Source organism: Pseudophryne corroboree, chromosome 11 (assembly GCF_028390025.1).
Source record: "Pseudophryne corroboree isolate aPseCor3 chromosome 11, aPseCor3.hap2, whole genome shotgun sequence".
NCBI classification, from domain to species: Eukaryota; Metazoa; Chordata; class Amphibia; order Anura; family Myobatrachidae; genus Pseudophryne; species Pseudophryne corroboree.
Window position 1 is genome coordinate 316,303,601 of NC_086454.1, and position 22,537 is coordinate 316,326,137.

A 22,537-nucleotide genomic window follows, 5' to 3' on the forward strand; every position below is an offset into this window, starting at 1 on the left:
CCATTTTAGACTCTCACCAGGAAACATACTTTCTCCATATACGGTGATAATGTTTCGCCGTAACCTCCTTCCTAGCCTTAATGAGAGTTGGAATGACCTCCCTGGGGATACCCTTACGAGCTAAGATCTGGCGCTCAACCTCCATGCCGTCAAACGCAGCCGTGGTAAGTCTGGAAACACGCATGGACCCTGCAACAACAGGTCCTCTCTTAGAGGAAGCGGCCAAGGATCTTCCACCAGTAATTCCTGAAGATCCGGGTACCAGGCCCTTCTTGGCCAGTCTGGAACGACGAGAATCGCCTGAACCCTTGCTCGTCGAATGATCCCCAGTACCTTTGGAATGAGAGGAAGTGGAGGGAACACATACACCGACTGGAACACCCACGGAGACACCAGGGCGTCCACTGCACTGGCTTGGGGGTCCCTTGACCTGGAACAATACCTCGGGAGCTTCTTGTTGAGACGAGACGCCATCATGTCGATCAAAGGAATTCCCCAACGTTTTGTCACCTCTGCAAATACCTCTTGGTGAAGAGCCCACTTTCCCGGATGGAGATCGTGTCTGCTGAGGAAATCTGCTTCCCAGTTGTCCACTCCCGGTAGGAAGACTGCTGACAGGGCGCTCACGTGTTGTTCCGCCCAGCGAAGGATTCTTGTGGCCTCCGCCATTGCCGCTCTGCTCCTTGTTCCGCCTTGACGGTTTATATGTGCCACCGCTGTGATGTTGTCTGACTGTACCAGGACAGGTCGACCCTGAAGAAGGCTTCTTGCTTGCAGCAGGCCGTTGTAGATGGCTCTTAACTCGAGAACATTTATGTGGAGACAAGCTTCCTGGAGCGACCAATTCCCCTGGAAGTTCCTTCCTTGGGTGACTGCACCCCAGCCCCGGAGACTTGCATCTGTTGTCAGAAGTACCCAATCCTGGATACCGAACCGGCGTCCCCCTAGGAGGTGAGGACCTTGTAGCCACCACAGGAGAGAAATTCTGGCTCTGGGAGATAGACTTATCTTCCGGTGCATGTGCAGGTGAGACCCGGACGATTTGCTCAGCAAGTCCCACTGAAACACCCGGGCATGAAACCTGCCAAATGGAATGACTTCGTACGCCGCAACCATTTTCCCCAGAACCCGAGTACAGTGATGGATCGACACACTCGTCGGCCTCAGAAGTTCCCTGACCATCGTCTGCAGTTCCAGAGCTTTTTCTTCTGGAAGAAATACTTTCTGTAAATCCGTGTCCAGAATCATGCACAGAAAAGGCAGCCGAGTGGTCGGAATCAACTGAGATTTTGGCAAATTGAGCACCCAACCGTGCTGTCGCAGAACAGACAGTGACAAATTTACACTTCTCAGCAACCGTTCCTTGGACCTCGCCTTTATCAGGAGATCGTCCAAGTACGGGATAATTGTAACTCCTTGTTTGCGAAGGAGAACCATGATTTCCGCCATGACTTTGGTGAAAATCCTCGGAGCCGTGGAAAGCCCAAACGGCAGCGTCTGAAATTGGTGATGAGAATCCTGTATCGCAAACCTGAGGAAGGCCTGATGTGAAGGACATATCGGGACATGTAAGTAGGCATCCTTTATGTCGACTGACGCCATAAAATCCCTCCCTTCCAGGCTGGCAATTACCGCTCGAAGAGATTCCAACTTGAACTTGAAAACTTTCAAGTATGGATTGAGGGATTTTAGACTTAGAATTGGTCTGACCGAACCGTCCGGTTTCGGCACAACAAAGAGGCTCGAGTAGAACCCCTCCCCCCGTTGGGACGAGGGAACGGGAACAATGACCCTCTGTAGACACAATTTTTGTATCGCTGCCAGCACCACCTCCCTGTCCGGAAGAGCTACTGGTAACGCCAAAATGAAGAACCGGTGAGGGGGTATCTCCCGAAACTCCAGCTTGTATCCCTGAGACACAATCTCTAGGACCCAAGGATCCAGGTCTGATTGAATCCAGACCTGACTGAATATTTGTAGACGGCCCCCCACCGGTCCGGACTCCCCCAGGGAAGCCCCAGTGCCATGCGGTGGACTTGGTAGAAGCAGGGAAGGACTTTTGGTCCTGGGCGCCTGACACTGCAGGTGGTTTCCTTCCCCTTCCTCTACCTTTTGAAGCGAGGAAGGACGAACCTTTTCCACGCCTGTATTTATTGTGACGAAAGGACTGCATCTGCTGATGTGGTGCTTTTTTCTGTTGTGTGGGAACATAAGGAAGAAAAGAGGACTTACCCGCAGTCGCTGTTGAGACCAGGTCAGCCAAGCCGTCCCCAAACAAGACAGTACCTTTGAAGGGTAACGCTTCCATAGCCCTCTTCGCCCTCCTGGCTGATATCGACATGGCATTGGCTCTTGATCCCAAGAGACAGACATACCTCGCCGCATCCTTCAGGTAATCTGCAGCGTCCTTGATATAACCAAGAGTCAAAAGAACATTATCTTTATCAAGGGTATCCGTATCATTAGCTAAATTCTCAGCCCATTTAGCAATAGCACTACTCACCCATACCGATACTGAGCAATGCGAGTAAATCAGGTGTCGGCTGCGTCGACAGTCCCAAATCTAGCCCAGCATCCGCTCCCCCAATAACCTCCTCTGGTGAATAACATTCAGCCTCAGACATGCCGACACGTAGTACCGACACACAGATACACACAGAACGTCCCAGCTAGGTGACAGGCCCACAATGAAGCCCAGATAGAGGACACAGAGGGAGCATGCCAGCTCACACCCCAGCGCCCATATATCCCGACAAAAGATATATGTACCCAGCGCTGCTTAATTTATAATGATAAGAAGCACTGTACTGCGCCCCCCCTTCTGAATATCTCCCCGTTACTTGTGAGAGGAATGTGGAGGTCCCGGCAGCGTCTCCTTCAGCCGCGTGTTGAAGGAGAAGATGGCGCCTGTGAGCCGCGGGACGAAGCTCCGCCCCCTTCCCGGCGTGCTTCAGCCCGCCAAATTTGAAAATGAATAAGATGCCAGCGGGGGTTTAAGAAACGGTGCCGAGGCACCGAAAGCCTTCTGCCGGTCCCCGACTTCAGTAACATGCTGCCCAGGGCGCCCCCCAGCGCCCTGTAACTACCGTTGGTGATGTGTGTGGGAGCATGGAGCACAGCGTTACCGCTGTGCTGTACCTTCCGTTACTGAAGTCTTCTGCCGTCCTGAAGTCTTCTGATCTTCTCATACTCACCCGACTTCTTTCTTCAGGCTTCTGTGAGGGGGTGACGGCGTGGCTCCAGGAACAAGCAGCTAGGCGCACCAAGTGATCGAACCCTCTGGAGCTAATGGTGTCCAGTAGCCGAGAAGCAGGGCCCTTAACTAAGAAGAAGTAGGTCTGCTTCTCTCCCCTCACTCCCACGCTGCAGGGAGCCTGTGGCCAGCAGGTCTCCCTGAAAATAAAAAAACTAACAAAAAGTATTTTCCAGAGAAACTCAGGAGAGCTCCCCTGTGAGTGTCCAGTCAGTCCTGGGCACAAAGTCTAACTGAGGTCTGGTGGAGGGGCATAGAGGGAGGAGCCAGTTCACACCCAGATTAAGTCTTTTCAGTGTGCCCAAGCTCCTGCGGATCCCGTCTATACCCCATGGTCCTTTTGGAGTCCCCAGCATCCTCTAGGACGTAAGAGAAATAATCTTAAAAATGTCATAATGCATCTTCCACAGTGCTGCTGGTGCCTTCCCAGTGTGTGTGTGTGATAGATAGTCCTGGCTGTTTCCTGCAGGAGGTTAGGTAAACTAATACAAAACAATACAGTAAGGTATTTAAAGTGTCACATTACGCAATAAAAAAGTGTTAAATGTTCCAAGGTGGAATGTGTGTGAGGCTCCTTGTGTTGGGCAGACTGTTTCATCTACACATTCAGAGCTGTGACAGCGTCACTACACACAGTTTAAATGTAGATGCAAAATATGTAACAGGATCCAACTTTGGCACCGTAACATCCTGGCACTTGGTGTGTTTATATACCCAGAACTAGTCTATGACTGCTGTATGTGCAGCAGCCTCTCAAGTATCTCATAAGCTACGTTTGTCACCTAAGATTTATTTTGGACATGTGTTGGTTTCCTTCTAAATAAGTCCTCTTCTCTCTCTCTTGCTTTTCTTTTTTTTTTCTTCTGAAGGATATTTTATTAATTCCCGGTGATAAATGAGGCATCAGGCTGCAGATTCTAGACTCTCTGGATGGAAGGAGGTTGCCAGTTGGCTTTTTACAGTGTTTTTTATTAGTGTTTATAAAGGCATGCAGTTGTGTTGGGCCATCCCAAGGTGCCAAAAGCTACAGGGAAATATTTTAGGATGAACGAGACATTCTTAAAGATCCTATTGCTTGTGTCCACCTTTTGCTGAATGCATTGCCCTACTGCAAAGGTCACTGTGGAACACTTCATGCACTGAGAAATCCGGCACCAAACCCAGTGACCTGCAGAAGAAAGGCATCTTAAATCAAGAGATTTTCCAGAAATGGTTATTACTTCCATGCATAGAACCAGAACCACTATAATTCATGTTGCTTGCTCTGCAAACATTTGTAATGTAAATATACAGTATTAAATTGTATTGATATCTCCAAGAGCTAAGGAAATTGAATCGGAAGTTAAAAAAACAAATGAGAGAGTAAAGTTGAATTTAAAACGTCCGCCATTTAGGTAAAGTTTTATATGGAATTGCACAGCGGCAGGGACGCGGACTGGTCATAGGATCAGGATGCTGTAATATAACTTTTACTTGAGCTAAATAAGGTTCAAATACAGCTTTCCAACAGGGCGGCTGAGAAATCAGATGGACCCCACTCGGCATATTGTCACAGCAATGCACCCTGCTGATCCAGGCCCCTCAGACTGCTAATCTGTACATTCCTCACTCCCCTCTTGTTGCCTTTTTCCAATTCCATACTAACATTTCCTGTAGTACAGCACACATAAAACAGAATCTAGCACCTATAGATTCCATACAGTTACCCAGTTCTTCTCTCCCAGCGTATAAACACTATGTGATATGCAGGGCCGTAACTAGGTGTGTGCCGATGGTGCCTTGCCCACAGCGCAACTGCACTGAAGGCGCACCATCAGGCAGCACACCCCCACATAGTGAGTGAGGGAGTAGTGAAAGTTATGCTATCCGCCGGCGCCTGTGTCCCGCTGTCGCCTCTGTAAGGGACGGGGAGCGGTGGCATAGGTGCCATTTGGTGTTACACAGCACAGTCCCCCATGCGGTAATTCCGCCGGTCAGACCTGCCATCGCTGCAAAGGAGATGGAGCACTACTGAAGCCGTCAGCTACCGTATATGAGCCGCCGCTACCTCTGTTAATTCCTCCTGTGAGATCCGCCGCCACTGCATGTGCAAAGGAGAGGGAGCGCTACTGAAGCCGCCTGCTGCCGTATATGACCTGCCTCTGCTGATGCCGTCTGTTAGACTCACCGCCGCATCAGCAATGGAGTAGGAGTGGGAGCGCCTGTTGAACAGGTCTGTGCCTGTCAGGTTGCCGGATCGTCCCCCACAGGTGACAAAACACACACACACACTCTCCCTGTCTAATGTGATACACACACACACACACACACACACTCGCCTAATGTGACACACACACATTTCCCTGCCTAATGTGAAAAAGAGGACTCTACCTGCCTAATGTGTAAAATAAGAATTTACTTACCGATAATTCTATTTCTCATAGTCCGTAGTGGATGCTGGGGACTCCGAAAGGACCATGGGGAATAGCGGCTCCGCAGGAGACTGGGCACAAAAGTAAAAAGCTTTAGGACTACCTGGTGTGCACTGGCTCCTCCCCCCATGACCCTCCTCCAAGCCTCAGTTAGGATACTGTGCCCGGACGAGCGTACACAATAAGGAAGGATTTTGAATCCCGGGTAAGACTCATACCAGCCACACCAATCACACCGTACAACTTGTGATCTGAACCCAGTTAACAGCATGATAACAGAAGGAGCCTCTGAAAAGATGGCTCACAACAACAATAACCCGATTTTTGTAACAATAACTATGTACAAGTAATGCAGACAATCCGCACTTGGGATGGGCGCCCAGCATCCACTACGGACTATGAGAAATAGAATTATCGGTAAGTAAATTCTTATTTTCTCTAACGTCCTAGTGGATGCTGGGGACTCCGAAAGGACCATGGGGATTATACCAAAGCTCCCAAACGGGCGGGAGAGTGCGGATGACTCTGCAGCACCGAATGAGAGAACTCCAGGTCCTCCTCAGCCAGGGTATCAAATTTGTAGAATTTAGCAAACGTGTTTGCCCCTGACCAAGTAGCTGCTCGGCAAAGTTGTAAAGCCGAGACCCCTCGGGCAGCCGCCCAAGATGAGCCCACTTTCCGTGTGGAATGGGCTTTTACAGATTTTGGCTGTGGCAGGCCTGCCACAGAATGTGCAAGCTGAATTGTACTACAAATCCAACGAGCAATCGTCTGCTTAGAAGCAGGAGCACCCAGCTTGTTGGGTGCATACAGGATAAACAGCGAGTCAGATTTTCTGACTCCAGCCGTCCTGGAAACATATATTTTCAGGGCCCTGACTACGTCCAGCAACTTGGAATCCTCCAAGTCCCTAGTAGCCGCAGGCACCACAATAGGCTGGTTTAAGTGAAATGCTGAAACCACCTTAGGGAGAAATTGAGGACGAGTCCTCAATTCTGCCCTGTCCGTATGAAAAATTAGGTAAGGGCTTTTATAGGATAAAGCCGCCAATTCTGAGACACGCCTGGCTGAAGCCAGGGCTAACAGCATTACCACTTTCCATGTGAGATATTTTAAGTCCACAGTGGTGAGTGGTTCAAACCAATGTGATTTTAGGAAACCCAAAACTACATTGAGATCCCAAGGTGCCACTGGAGGCACAAAAGGAGGCTGTATATGCAGTACTCCCTTGACAAACGTCTGAACTTCAGGAACAGAAGCTAGTTCTTTTTGGAAGAATATTGACAGGGCCGAAATTTGAACCTTAATGGACCCTAATTTGAGGCCCATAGACAGTCCTGTCTGCAGGAAATGCAGGAATCGACCCAGTTGAAATTCCTCCGTAGGGGCCTTCCTGGCCTCGCAGCACGCAACATATTTACGCCAAATACGGTGATAATGTTGCACGGTTACATCTTTCCTGGCTTTGATCAGGGTAGGGATGACTTCATCCGGAATGCCTTTTTCCTTCAGGATCCGGCGTTCAACCGCCATGCCGTCAAACGCAGCCGCGGTAAGTCTTGGAACAGACATGGTCCCTGCTGAAGCAGGTCCCTTCTTAGAGGTAGAGGCCACGGGTCTTCCGTGAGCATCTCTTGAATTTCCGGGTACCAAGTCCTTCTTGGCCAATCCGGAGCCACGAGTATAGTCTTTACTCCTCTCCTTCTTATGATTCTCAGTACTTTTGGTATGAGAGGAAGAGGAGGGAACACATACACTGACTGGTACACCCACGGTGTTACCAGAGCGTCCACAGCTATTGCCTGAGGGTCCCTTGACCTGGCGCAATATCTGTCCAGTTTTTTGTTGAGGCGGGACGCCATCATGTCCACCTTTTGGTTTTTCCCAACGGTTCACAATCATGTGGAAGACTTCTGGGTGAAGTCCCCACTCCCCCGGGTGAAGATCGTGTCTGCTGAGGAAGTCTGCTTCCCAGTTGTCCACTCCCGGAATGAACACTGCTGACAGTGCTATCACATGATTTTCCGCCCAGCGAAGAATCCTTGTCACTTCCGTCATTGCCCTCCTGCTTCTTGTGCCGCCCTGTCTGTTTACGTGGGCGACTGCCGTGATGTTGTCCGACTGGATCAACACCGGCTGACCCTGAAGCAGAGGTCTTGCCTGACTTAGGGCATTGTAAATGGCCCTTAGTTCCAGGATATTTATGTGAAGTGACGTTTCCATGCTTGACCACAAGCCCTGGAAATTTTTTCCCTGTGTGACTGCTCCCCAGCCTCTCAGGCTGGCATCCGTGGTCACCAGGACCCAATCCTGAATGCCGAATCTGCGGCCCTCTAGGAGATGAGCACTCTGTAACCACCACAGGAGAGACACCCTTGTCCTTGGAGACAGGGTTATCCGCTGATGCATTTGAAGATGCGATCCGGACCATTTGTCCAGCAGGTCCCACTGAAAAGTTCTTGCGTGGAATCTGCCGAATGGAATCGCTTCGTAAGAAGCCACCATCTTTCCCAGGACCATTGTGCATTGATGTACTGACACTTGTCCTGGTCATAGGAGGTTCCTGACTAGGTCGGATAACTCCCTGGCTTTCTCTTCAGGGAGAAACACCTTTTTCTGTACTGTGTCCAGAATCATTCCTAGGAACAGCAAACGTGTCGTCGGAATCAGCTGCGATTTTGGAATATTTAGAATCCACCCGTGCTGTCGTAGTACTACTTGAGATAGTGCTACTCCGACCTCTAACTGTTCTCTGGACCTTGCCCTTATCAGGAGATCGTCCAAGTAAGGGATAATTAAGACGCCTTTTCTTCGAAGAAGAATCATCATTTCGGCCTTGGTAAAGACCCGGGGTGCCGTGGACAATCCAAACGGCAGCGTCTGAAACTGATAGTGACAGTTCTGTACCACAAACCTGAGGTACCCTTGGTGAGAAGGGCAAATTGGGACATGGAGGTAAGCATCCTTGATGTCCAGAGACACCATATAGTCCCCTTCTTCCAGGTTCGCTATCACTGCTCTGAGTGACTCCATCTTGAACTTGAACCTTTTTATGTAAGTGTTCAAGGATTTCAGATTTAAAATGGGTCTCACCGAGCCGTCCGGCTTCGGTACCACAAACAGCGTGGAATAATACCCCTTTCCCTGTTGTAGGAGGGGTACCTTGATTATCACTTGCTGGGAATACAGCTTGTGAATGGCTTCCAATACAGCCTCCCTGTCGGGGGGAGACGTTGGTAAAGCAGACTTCAGGAACCGGCGAGGGGGAGACGTCTCGAATTCCAATTTGTACCCCTGAGATACTACCTGCAGGATCCAGGGGTCCACTTGCGAGTGAGCCCACTGCGCGCTGAAATTCTTGAGACGGGCCCCCACCGTGCCTGAGTCCGCTTGTAAGGCCCCAGCGTCATGCTGAGGACTTGGCAGAAGCGGGGGAGGGCTTCTGTTCGTGGGAAGAGGCTGTCTGCTGCAGTCTTTTTCCCCTTCCTCTGCCCCGGGGCAGATATGAGTGGCCTTTTGCCCGCTTGCCCTTATGGGGACGAAAGGACTGAGCCTGAAAAGACGGTATCTTTTTTTGCTGCGAGGTGACTTGGGGTAAAAAGGTGGATTTCCCAGCCGTCGCCGTGGCCACCAGGTCCGATAGACCGACCCCAAATAACTCCTCCCCTTTATACGGCAATACTTCCATATGCCGTTTGGAATCCGCATCCCCTGACCACTGTCGCGTCCATAATCCTCTTCTGGCAGAAATGGACATCGCACTTACTCTTGATGCCAGAGTGCAAATATCCCTCTGTGCATCTCGCATATATAGAAATGCATCCTTTAAATGCTCTATAGTCAATAATATATTGTCCCTGTCCAGGGTATCAATATTTTCAGTCAGAGAATCCGACCAAGCCACCCCAGCACTGCACATCCAGGCTGAGGCGATTGCTGGTCGCAGTATAATACCAGTATGTGTGTATATACTTTTTAGGATATTTTCCAGCTTCCTATCAGCTGGTTCCTTGAGGGCGGCCGTATCAGGAGACTGTAACGCCACTTGTTTTGATAAGCGTGTGAGCGCCTTATCTACCCTAGGGGGTGTTTCCCAACGTGCCCTAACCTCTGGCGGGAAAGGGTATAATGCCAATAATTTTTTAGAAATTAGCAGTTTTTTATCGGGGGAAACCCACGCTTCATCACACACCTCATTTAATTCATCTGATTTGGGAAAAACTACAGGTAGTTTTTTCACACCCCACATAATACCCTTTTTTGTGGTACTTGTAGTATCAGAAATGTTCAAAACCTCCTTCATTGCCGTGATCATGTAACGTGTGGCCCTACTGGAAAATACGTTTGTTTCCTCACCGTCGACACTGGAGTCAGTGTCCGTGTCTGTGTCTGTATCGACCTGAGGTAACGGCGCTTTAGAGCCCCTGACGGTGTTTGAGACGCCTGTACAGGTATTAACTGATTTGCCGGCTGTCTCATGTCGTCAACAGTCTTTTGTAAAGTGCTGACACTATCACGTAATTCTTTCCATAAGACCATCCAGTCAGGTGTCGATTCCCTAGGGGGTGACATCACTAACACAGGCAATTGCTCCGCCTCCACACCATTTTCCTCCTCATACATGTCGACACAACGTACCGACACACAGCACACACACAGGGAATGCTCTGATAGAGGACAGGACCCCACTAGCCCTTTGGGGAGACAGAGGGAGAGTTTGCCAGCACACACCAGAGCGCTATATATATATATACAGGGATAACCTTATATAAGTGTTTTTCCCTAATATAGCTGCTGTATATATTTATATGCCAATTTAGTGCCCCCCCCCTCTCTTGTTTTACCCTGTTTCTGTAGTGTAGGACTGCAGGGGAGAGTCAGGGAGCCTTCCTCCAACGGAGCTGTGAGGAAAAAATGGCGCCAGTGTGCTGAGGAGATAGGCTCCGCCCCCTTCTCGGCGGCCTTTCTCCCGCTTTTTTTATGGAAAAATTGGCAGGGGTTAAATGCATCCATATAGCCCAGGAGCTATATGTGATGTATTTTTTTGCCAAAAAAGGTGTTTTATTGCGTCTCAGGGCGCCCCCCCCAGCGCCCTGCACCCTCAGTGACCGGAGTGTGAAGTGTGCTGAGAGCAATGGCGCACAGCTGCGGTGCTGTGCGCTACCTTATTGAAGACAGGAACGTCTTCTGCCGCCGATTTTTCCGGACCTCTTCACTCTTCTGGCTCTGTAAGGGGGCCGGCGGCGCTGCTCTGGGACCCATCCATGGCTGGGCCTGTGATCGTCCCTCTGGAGCTAATGTCCAGTAGCCTAAGAAGCCCAATCCACTCTGCACGCAGGTGAGTTCGCTTCTTCTCCCCTTAGTCCCTCGGTGCAGTGAGCCTGTTGCCAGCAGGTCTCACTGAAAATAAAAAACCTACTTTAAACTTTTACACTAAGCAGCTCAGGAGAGCCCCTTAGCCTGCACCCGTCTCGTTCGGGCACAAAAATCTAACTGAGGCTTGGAGGAGGGTCATGGGGGGAGGAGCCAGTGCACACCAGGTAGTCCTAAAGCTTTTTACTTTTGTGCCCAGTCTCCTGCGGAGCCGCTATTCCCCATGGTCCTTTCGGAGTCCCCAGCATCCACTAAGACGTTAGAGAAAAGGGGACTCTACCTGCCTAATCTGTAAAAGAGGACTCTACCTGCCTAATGTGTAAAAGGGGACTCTACCTGCCGTACTATGTTAGAGGGGGGGACTCTGCCTGCCGTAATGTGTAAAAGGGGACTCTACATGCCGTACTGTGTAAAAGGGAGCTATGTGGCCACGCCCCTTCAACCATGAAGCCACGCCCCATATATTTTTGGAGCATTGCCCCTGTTTTATATTTGGAGGGGGGGGGGCGCCGTTGTTGTTTCTTGCACACAGTGCTAAAATATCTAGTTACAGCACTGGTGATATGTGAGGGCATGTAAGTCATATGAAGCTTTCTCTCACTATTCAGCTGCCTTTCATTGGTGGTGATTCATTTGTGTGCGCTGCATGAAGACTCTTCATTTTCATTATTGGTCTGTTTAAATTTATAGGATACGTTTTATACATTAAATGAAATAAAAACAGGGCAGATCATCTTATAAACGAAGGTATAAAGATGCTAAACCATAGTGACATGCCACAGAATGATTGTGGGTGTAGTATGGTATGCCGGCGGTCGGGCTCCCGGCTACCAGCATACCGGCGCCGGGAGCCCGACCGCCGGCATACCGATCGCCGGCATACTGACAGTGTGGCGAGCGCAAATGAGCCCCTTGCGGGCTCGCTGCGCTATTTTATTCTCCCTCCGGGGGGGTCGTGGACCCCCACGAGGGAGAATAAGTGTCGGTATGCCGGCTGTGGGGATTCCGGCGCCGGTATACTGTGCGCCGGGATCCCAACAGCCGGCATACTGAAGACCACCCAATGATTGTATCTGAGTGTTTCCTATGCTACCTGCAGTTTGATAGGCTGGCATTAACGGGAAATCATGGGGAACCCTAAAGGTGCATACACACTTAGCGATACAGTAAACTATGGGGGTCATTCCGAGTTGATCATAGCTGTGCTAAATTTAGCACAGCTACGATCTTCTTCCCTGACATGCGGGGGGACGCCCAGCACAGGGCTAGTCCGCCCCGCATGTCAATGCCGGCCCTCCCCCACACAAATACAAAAGCATCGCCTTTGTATTTGAGGAGTAACTCCCAGCCAGCGCAGCTCCTGCCGCTGGCCGGGAGTTAATTGTCGCTGCCGCTGTCACGCAGCCGGCGCGGCCCCCCCCCCCCCCCCCAATGGTCCAGCCATGCCTGCATTGGCCGGACCGCTCTTCCTAAACGGCAGCTTAACGCCGCCATTCAGCCCCCTACCGGCCAGCGACCGCCTCTGTCTCAGAGGCGATCGCTAGGCAACGAAAGCTGCCATGCGCCGGCGCACTGCGGCGCATGCGCAATTCCGACCCGATCTCTGCGCTGCGACAAACTGCAGCGAGCGATCGGGTCGGAATGACCCCCTATATCGCTCATTTTCTCCCTCCTGAGCGACATAGTTTACTATATCGCCCAGTGTGTATGCAGCTGACGACGAGCGATGTATGGCCCCGCGGCTGGCAGCTGCATGACGTCACTGTGCGATATCACTGTTGGGCGACCCGGCCCAGGAGGGGAAACACTAAGTGATGTCGCCCACTGATCACATCGCCTAGTGTGTACCCACCTTTACATTTTTTATATTTAATCTCTTGTAGACATCATATTTATTTATAATGTCTATTTGCTATAAAACTTGCTTCTGTCGTGACAATATTCTCAATGGGACACTTTGTCTCCACATGGAATTCTCTCCCAGTTTTTTATATATAATTCCATGTGTTTTTACACGCACAGAATGCTCAAATTGGGTCCACATCTGGATTGGTCCATTGTCCCATCAACAATAACAGGGTGGATTTCATTCCTTATCAACTTTATCAGTACCATGGACAGTGACATACAGGCAAACAAATACCATCAATCAAAAGTTTAAGTATATCATTCAGTTTTGGGACAACCAGCAGGGTGGCACAGTATATAGTACAAGTAACAAGATGGCACTGTATTTACTGTAGTACAAGTGGCAGGATGGCACTGTATTTAGTACAAGTGGCAGGATGGCACTGTATTTAGTACAAGTGGCAGGATGGCACTGTGTTTAGTACAAGTGGCAGGATGGCACTGTATTTAGTACAAGTGGCAGGATGGCACTGTATTTAGTACAAGTGGCAAGATGGTACTGTATTTAGTACAAGTGGCAGGATGGTACTGTATTTAGTACAAGTAGTAGGATGGCACTGTGTTTAGTACAAGTGGCAAGATGGTACTGTATTTAGTACAAGTGGCAGGATGGCACTGTATTTAGTACAAGTAGTAGGATGGCACTGTGTTTAGTACAAGTGGCAGGATGGCACTGTATTTGGTACAAGTGGCAGGATGGCACTGTATTTAGTACAAGTGGCAGGATGGCACTGTATTTAGTACAAGTGGCAGGATGGCACTGTATTTAGTACAAGTGGCAAGATGGCACTGTATTTAGTACAAGTGGCAAGATGGTACTGTATTTAGTACAAGTGGCAGGATGGCACTGTATTTAGTACAAGTGGCAGGATGGCACTGTATTTAGTACAAGTGGCAGGATGGCACTGTATTTAGTACAAGTGGCAGGATGGTACTGTATTTAGTACAAGTGGCAGGATGGCACTGTATTTAGTACAAGTAGTAGGATGGCACTGTGTTTAGTACAAGTGGCAGGATGGCACTGTATTTGGTACAAGTGGCAGGATGGCACTGTATTTGGTACAAGTGGCAGGATGGCAATGTATTTGGTACAAGTGGCAGGATGGCACTGTATTTAGTACAAGTGGCAGGATGGCACTGTATTTAGTACAAGTGGCAGGATGGCACTGTATTTAGTACAAGTGGCAGGATGGCACTGTGTTTAGTACAAGTGGCAGGATGGCACTGTCAAAGTCAGAAAAATATCACGATGCACACTGCCATATTTGTACCTCATACAGGTCTGCGCTGCGCATGCGTGCGCTCTCCCGTGCGTGCGCATACTCGCTGTTGCGGGCACCCGCGGGCGCGCGGTATGTGCATTTACGGTAGAGTTCATGTGTTCGTAGCGTGCGACTCAATCGTTACATATTTTCACCATATAATGTATTTTGTAGATTATGGTCCCTTTGATAGAATCTGAAAGTTTAGTTAATGTAGCATGTTCGTGGACAGAGAAATCCCTCTTTGTTTGATACGAAGGGTCAGACAGGAGTAATACAGTGGTGTTTAGTATCCATCGGAAGAGTATTTAATTAGCAAAATTCCGGTGTTGGTTTGAAGCGGATTAATCGCTCGTGCGAATAGTTATGGACATAAGAAGTTTATGTCCATTTACTATTATTTGCACTTACTTATCCATGCGGCGGGAAACCTAGTTTCCCACCCACCTGAGCAGTTGGAAATCGTCACAGCCCACCTGTATGAATCAACCTATGACCTTTTGTTATAATGCGAGGAGGAATTCCTATGTCCAATGAACAATGAGATTGTAGGGACCATTGAATTGTATTGTGTGTGGGGCATAAATAGACAAGCCGATCACATCCAGCTCTCACTCTTCAACGGTTATCATTGCTGAAAATCGGGAGCTGGATGTCCAGAGGCGCATGCGATCGTTTCCTTTGTGCGTAAGTTTTCTCCGCAATCATATTGTCTTTCTTGTTATTATGGGCCATATCTCTCTCTCTCTCTCTCTCTCTTCTCTTCTCTCGTATTCTCTTAAACGTAATAGTATTGTATTGTATTTCATGTGTAGTTATCTGGTTAGGTAGTCTATGTTATATTGTAGTGTATGACTTGTATTGTAATAATTCTTTTGCAAGTATAACATTCATAATATATATATATTAGGCGTTGGACCCTAAGCACGGTATCTGTGTATTTCTTATAGTGTTAAGTATTCTCAGAGCGTCGGTGACGCTCAAACAGCTTTTAAGTTAATAAGGTTACACTGTGTTGCATCTACACCCTATCTCTACACTAAGGTTTTACAGCATATTACATTGTTTATGGTTTAGATATAAAGGTTTAACATTGTGAGCGTCTGCGCCGCTGGTGATCTCCTCGTGGTCCCGAGCGGCCGCTACGCTATAGCGAATCATTACGTTAGTCGGCAGCCAATAGCGTGCCTGCCTGTGATCTCTTGGCCGTGAGCGAACGTGACGCTTGAGCGTCTCGACCACGGCTAAGCGATTGTTACGCAACGAGCGTACCCTTACGGTACTCCATACGTAAATAGCGTACAGTGTTCTTAGACCTCATAAAGGGTTTTATATAAGATAAATATTTAGCTTTATCAATTGGCGGCTCGTCCTGTCCTTCACATATCTCTGCTAGGTAATTTCAGCAGACATTATCCATCAGCAAAGGGCGGGAGATCATATTCTTCGCAGTGCTGACGGGATAAGCGTCTGCTTCGCTTAGTAAAGGGTGCTGAAGGAATCCGGAACCGGAGGTAAGAACAACATAGTGTCTTTTAAAACTGTTTATTTCTGTCTTGCGTACACACGCACATATCTGCATTTCTTTTTCATTCGTGTATTTTCATATATCACTCTCCTGTTTGCCATTTTATAATTGATAAAACGTGCTAAGAGAGATTTGTCGCTATTTCATAGTTAAAGTGTAAAAGTAATGCGATAAGGGATAAAGTGTAAAGCACACACAGCTCTACCTAAAGGTAAAAGGAGAGATTGGTGTGTTGCGCGGTAGACGATCAAGGATCATCTACATTGATAAACGTGTTAGTTGTGTTACGGTGGACATTGGCTTTGTGTACACGTGTCTCTAACAAAGGGCTGAGACTCGCGTACGCAAAAGGCCGACGCACGCAGCGTAAATTACGCAACGGAGCGTCTGGGTACGCCCACGTAACTCAAGTCACACGATAGTGTTGATTTTTAAGTAACGCAACAGGCGATAAGTAACGCAAAAGGCGATAAATAGCGCAAAAGGCGATAAGTAGCGCATCAGGCGATAAGTAGCGCAAATCTATTTTAAATCCGAAATTTAAATTAACAGATCCTTCTCCAAATTTACAACACATCTGGTCTAAAGAAAAATTTCTGCGCAGAAATAGAAACAAAAGTGTGTATGTGATGAGTGAGTGTTTTTAAGTTTTACAATTTTGGGGATTGAACCACAGAAATCATCGAGTTCTCGTGAAGGTACATACGTGTAAGTGACATACATGGTGGCTAGGGAGGCATCTCTGGTTAAACATATATAAAATTTGAGCATTAGAGTGTAGCAGACCAGGAGGTCATACTGTAACAGACCAGGAGGTCAGACCAGGAGGTCGCATAACAGACCAGGAGGTCCAGGTACAGCAGACAAGGAAGTCCGCTATAGAGACAAGGCACAACACCAAAGAAGGGTTGGTGCGACACCCATATAGGAAAATAAAGCTCAGGCTGAAGGAATTTGCAGCTGCTGAATGTCGATTCCACTGGTCGCTCCGTACATAAGATTAGTTGCTTATGTACTGAACGATTGTACCGCACGTAATTGTGTGCATTAGTTAGTAACCTGACCAGTACCATTTGTGTACAAACCCGGTCATAAACGCTATTTGTACATTCTAACGTGATTTGTGTAATTTTTTATTTTAACCAAAAAGGGAAATTCTCTGGTCACTCAGGAATTATCCGACAACCCCACCTTTACTGGAAAGGGTTAATGCTCTTCGGATCACACCCACATGTTCCAGTAAACTCAGGTTAATAGGGGCCCTGGGTCGAGTACGCCAGCACTATATCAGTGTGTGGGCATATTGGTCGGCGTGGGCGAGTGAGTGAGGTGCTCGGTAAACTTCACCGTCAACCTATCTTTGAATATTTTGGTTTTTTTGTAAGGGTTCGCTGAAGACCCTGATATAAAGGTCAAAGGTAGAGCAAGCAACACCTGCAAATTATGGGGGCCAGTTGTTCAGGAAGGGGGCGATCAACCTCGGTTCGGGTTGATTCTGTAAACCGACCAGTCGGGTCGGCAAGGTATGTAATGTGTGAAAAATACGGAAGACACACACAAATTTTATGTGATGAATGGGAGAAAATGACTGTACATGACGGGGAGAAATTCCCAAGAGTAGGTAGCTTCAGCCCAGAAGTGTTAATGAATTTAAGGAGAAGGATATGTCTCATTAAATCAGCAAAGAGACGAATCCAACATTATGATTATTTGCAGCTATGGCAACAGGAGGGTGAAATACAGAGAGGATTGGCTCAGGCGGCGGGATCTGGCCCTATCAGAAAACTGATAGCCACGGCCCCGCCGCCACCATACATATCAGGAGAGAAATTGGTTGCGGAGAATGACGCATCAGGGGGTAACAAACAGGCACTTAGCAACTGTATAAATGTTAAGGATAATGTTAATAAGTTAACCCATGCAAGTATTAACCCGTGCAAGTTGTACCCTGTTTTGAACTTTCCCCAGGAGTGTGATCAGGAAGACGAATCGGCAACAATATCGGCGCTCTCTCTAGCAGCCACCATATCAGAAACGACAGTAGGCACGGCCCAACCCATAAGATTAGTAACAAAGCCCCCTAGCGGAGGGACAGGTGAGGTCGTATCAACGGGTAAGTACGGCACCATACACTATGCTGAGACTATTTCACCACAGACTGTAGAACCTACACAGAATGATGTTGTTAGAATTAATCCTGTTAAGGTAATAGTAGTGCCAAATGGGAAAACGGACACTTCAGGAGTCACTCCTGTTAGGAACATTGCCATGTACAGCCCGTTTTCCCGAATGGAATTAAGGACCATAGTGTCTGAATTCCCTGACCCCAGAAAAGACTTAGTTGCTAGCCAAAAATACATCAGAGACCTAGGAAACACTTTAGAGCCCAATAACAAAGATTGGCAGGTATTGCTGAGGGCATGTTTACCCTCCAATGTCGACGCAGCTCAATTTTTAGCTGACTGTGGACTGGATCAGGATGTACCTCTTACAGATGTGTACAACAAAGATAACATAAAAAGAATAAATTCACAGTTAAAGGAGTATTTCCCAGCTGTAGCCAAATGGAATAGAATTTTTTCCATTAAACAAAAAGAGTCAGAAACAGCTGCTGATTATTTTCACCGGGCATTATTAGAAATGGCAAAGTACACTGGCATAGAGGACATTAGGACCAATGCAAATCATCAAGAAGTAGCAGTATCTGTGCTAATGGATGGTTTAAAAGAGGCATTAAAGACCAGGGTACAGACCACACAACCATGTTGGCGAGGTCTGTCGGTGGCTACTTTGAGAGAGGCTGCTATTGATCACGACCGGAATATCACCAGACACAGGGAGTCGCAAGGTGATAAGTTAATGTCAGTAAGTATACAGGCCCTGACCACAAAACAGCCTGTGTTTATATCACCAAACCCTGTGGGTAAGTCAAAGGTGGTAACATGTTATTTTTGTCATAAACAGGGACACATAGCACGAGACTGTAGAGCGAAAAATTCGCAAAGATCATACCAACCCCCTAGACAACGACACGACACACGACATTGGGAGCAAGGTCCGCAGAGACGGAGTTATGAGCCACATACAGGGGAAACAAAAAGATACCCCCCCGAACAGAGACTGGCAAGCCACTGGTAGTTCCCATTTCACCCCTTCACAAGTAGTTGCTGCCAGCGGGATTCAGGGAGGTCACCATACCCAATAGGGGTGTGGCCATACCTGTAATCTGCAGCCAGTAAAATTGATTGCAAGTCTTGGGAGTGAACCAGAAATTGCAATCAATGTAGCTGGTAAATCATTAAACTTTCTTGTAGACACAGGGGCGGCCAAATCAGTGATAAATTCGACAGTGGGCATGAGAACCACTGGTAAGACAATTCCAGCCATAGGAGTAACAGGAGTAGTCCAGCACTACCCTGTTAGCAAACCAGCCGAGATTACAGTAGGGCCGTTACATACCAAGCATTCCTTTTTGCTGGCTGCATCGGCACCGACTAATCTCCTGGGAAGAGACTTATTGTGCAAAATGGGGTGCGTCATTTATTGTACTCCTGAAGGTGTATTCTTGGACATACCTGAGAATCACGCTCAGGAAGTGCGAGACATGTTAGACTCCCCGTCAAAATTAATGTCACATACCATTATGACAAATAGGACTCCATCCCAAGTAGAGGAAATGACATCCCAGATACCAGAGTCACTTTGGACTAAAGATGGACAGGACACTGGATTAATGGCAAACGTAGCTCCGGTAGTTGTACAAGTAAAAGATGGTAGGATAGCTCCAAAAATCCCACAGTACCCTCTGAAGCCAGAGGTGGAGTTAGGAGTGTATCCTGTAATAGAGCGCTTGCTACAACAGGGCATTCTGGTAAGAACGTCCAGCACTGCCAATAGTCCCATCTTCCCTGTGAAAAAGAGTGGGGGGAGGGGTTACCGGCTAGTGCAGGATCTAAGGGGGATTAACAAAATAGTTGAGAGTCAGTTCCCCGTAGTGCCAAATCCAGCTGTCATCCTTACATCCTTATGCAAATCCCTCCCACTGCGAAATTTTTCACTGTTATTGACCTCTGCTCCGCTTTCTTTTCGGTACCTCTGCACCCTGACAGACAATATTTGTTTGCATTCACATACAGAGGAGTCCAATACACATGGACTCGATTACCACAAGGTTTCATAGACAGTCCAAGTATCTTTTCCCAGGCTTTGCATGATTGTTTACAGTCTTTCCAACCAGAGAGTGGATCAGTATTAATACAGTACGTGGATGATCTACTACTGTGTTCTGATTCATTGGAAGCATCCCTGAAGGATACGAAACAGCTCCTGTTTCATCTTTCAGACACAGGACACAAGGTTTCCAAAGACAAGTTGCAATTATGCCAAACTAAGGTAAAATATTTGGGACACTGTCTAACACAAGGACTGAGACACCTGACCGCTGATAGAATTCAAGCAATTAGAGACATGACTCTGCCACAAACCCAGCAACAGATCAGAACATTTTTAGGAATGTGTGGGTATTGCCGTAACTGGATCCCAGGGTTTTCCATTCTAGCGTTACCTTTGCAGGAGATGGTTTCCTCAAACAAACCTGATCGGATTTCGCATACAGACGAGTCCGAGATGGCATTTGAGAGACTTAAACAGTGCCTAACGCAGGCACCAGCATTAGGTATGCCAGACTATGGGAAACCCTTTGAGCTGTACGGAACAGAAAGTGCTGGTTGCGCGGCAGGCGTCTTAACCCAAAAGCACGGTGATGCCAGCAGGCCAGTAGCATACTACAGCGCTCAGCTAGACACGGTAGCGCGATCCCTCCCCACATGCTTGCGAAGCGTTGCTGCGATAGCATTGCTAGTAACGAAAAGCGAAGATGTAGTGCTAGGTCACAACCTCACAATTCATACACCACATGCAGTGTCAGCCTTGCTAAATTCTGCCCAAACCAGGCACGTCTCATCAGCGCGGTTTACAAGATGGGAATTGGCACTAATGGCCCCCGTAAACATCACCATAAGGAGATGCAGTGCATTAAATCCTGCAACATATCTCCCAGGTGTGCCTGGACAGGCACAAAGGGTGGAGGATGAGAGTGGTGGGGAAGGAGAATTTAACACAAAGGAAGACACACATGATTGTATGGAATATTTGACCCAAAATTTTACCGCAAGGCCTGACATCAGTGACAACCCACTGGAAGATGTAGATCTAACTTTCTACACGGACGGTAGTTGTCACAGACAGTCAGACTCGGGAGACTTGTGTACTGGATACGCAGTCGTAGATGACCAAGGCACCATAGAAGCGGAACCGCTAGGCCCACCTCACTCAGCCCAGGTTGCTGAACTGGTCGCCCTAACCAGAGCATGTGAATTGGCTAAGGGCAAATCAGCCAATATCTACACCGACTCTAGATACGCATTCGGGGTAGTCCATGATTTCGGTGCCCTATGGCGCCTCAGAAATTTCATGACGGCAGCTGGTACACCGATAGCGCATGCAGCTCACATCAAAAGGCTTCTAACAGCGATACAGGAACCCGACAGAGTGGCTGTTATCAAGTGTAAAGCACACACATATAGCCAGGACCCAGTATCACTTGGTAACAGCCGAGCAGATGAAGCAGCTAAGTTAGCAGCTGGTACCCCCAGACAGACAGACACCACGCAACTGATGGTATTTAATACCATCAACACACAGAAGTTGTGTGAAATGCAAAATTTGTGTTCCACACAGGAAAAGGCAGTCTGGAAGGCAAAGGGATATGGCCAGGAGTCCTCGGGACTCTGGACGGATGGACAAGGTAAACCGGTGGCCCCCAGAGCATATCTTCCATGTTTAGCTGAGGCAGCACACGGGCTGACTCATCTGGGCAAGGAAGGAATGTGCAAGTTGGTAAGAGCATATTGGTGCGCCCCAGGATTTTCATCTCATGCAAGTAAGAGAGCAATGTCATGCCTTACCTGTTTGAGAAAGAACATCGGAAAGGCAATACCAACAGAACCATCTCATATCCCACCTGCAGGCGGCCCTTTCCAAGTAATACAGATTGACTTCATTCAATTACCCCCTTGTCGAAATTTGAAATATGTACTTGTTTGTATAGATGTTTTCTGAAATTGGGTCGAAGCATTTCCTGCGGCCACAAATACCGCTATGTTTACTGCTAAGAAAATTGTGCAGGAATTTGTATGTAGATATGGTATCCCTAGAATAATTGAAAGTGATAGGGGTACCCATTTTACAGGTGATGTCTTTCAAGGAATGTGTAAGTTGATGGGAATTGATAGCAAGCTGCACACTCCATACCGTCCACAGGCGAGTGCGAAGGTGGAAAGAGTGAACAGCACCATTAAAAATAAACTGAGCAAAGTTATGGCAGAGACAGGATTGACATGGCCAGAAGCTCTACCCATTGTACTATACAGCATCAGAACCACTCCCAGGTCCCCTCTTAATCTGTCTCCCTTTGAAATCTTGTTTGGTCGACAACCGCATGTTATGATTAACCCTCAGGATGATTTGAAGTGTAACAATGAAGTGACTGTAAAGTACTTGATTAACATGAGTAAACAGCTAAGGAATCAAAATGATAATTTGAAGTTAGTGATTCCTGATTTACCAGATAGTAATTGTCATGACATTGAACCTGGGGATTATGTAATGATACGGAATTTTCTACGCTCAGGTTGCCTTATTGACAGATGGGAAGGACCATACCAAGTCTTATTGACTAGCACTACAGCATTGAAAGTTGCCGAGAGAGAGACTTGGGTTCATTCGTCCCATTGTAAGAAGG

The 22,537-nt window shown here is 47.8% G+C and overlaps 2 long non-coding RNA genes across 2 annotated transcripts in view; one reads left to right on the plus strand and one right to left on the minus strand.

Annotated features, from left to right (window-relative positions):
* The window catches only part of LOC134969593 (uncharacterized), a 640,552-nt gene that overhangs the window by 588,464 nt on the left and 29,551 nt on the right, over positions 1-22,537 (plus strand). The window lies entirely within an intron of this gene.
* LOC134969595 (uncharacterized) overlaps positions 4,187-22,537 on the minus strand; it is a 272,623-nt gene continuing 254,272 nt past the window's right edge. The window contains exon 3 of the long non-coding RNA XR_010189506.1: positions 4,187-4,421. This is a non-coding gene — a long non-coding RNA (uncharacterized LOC134969595). The remainder of the gene's footprint in view (positions 4,422-22,537) is intronic.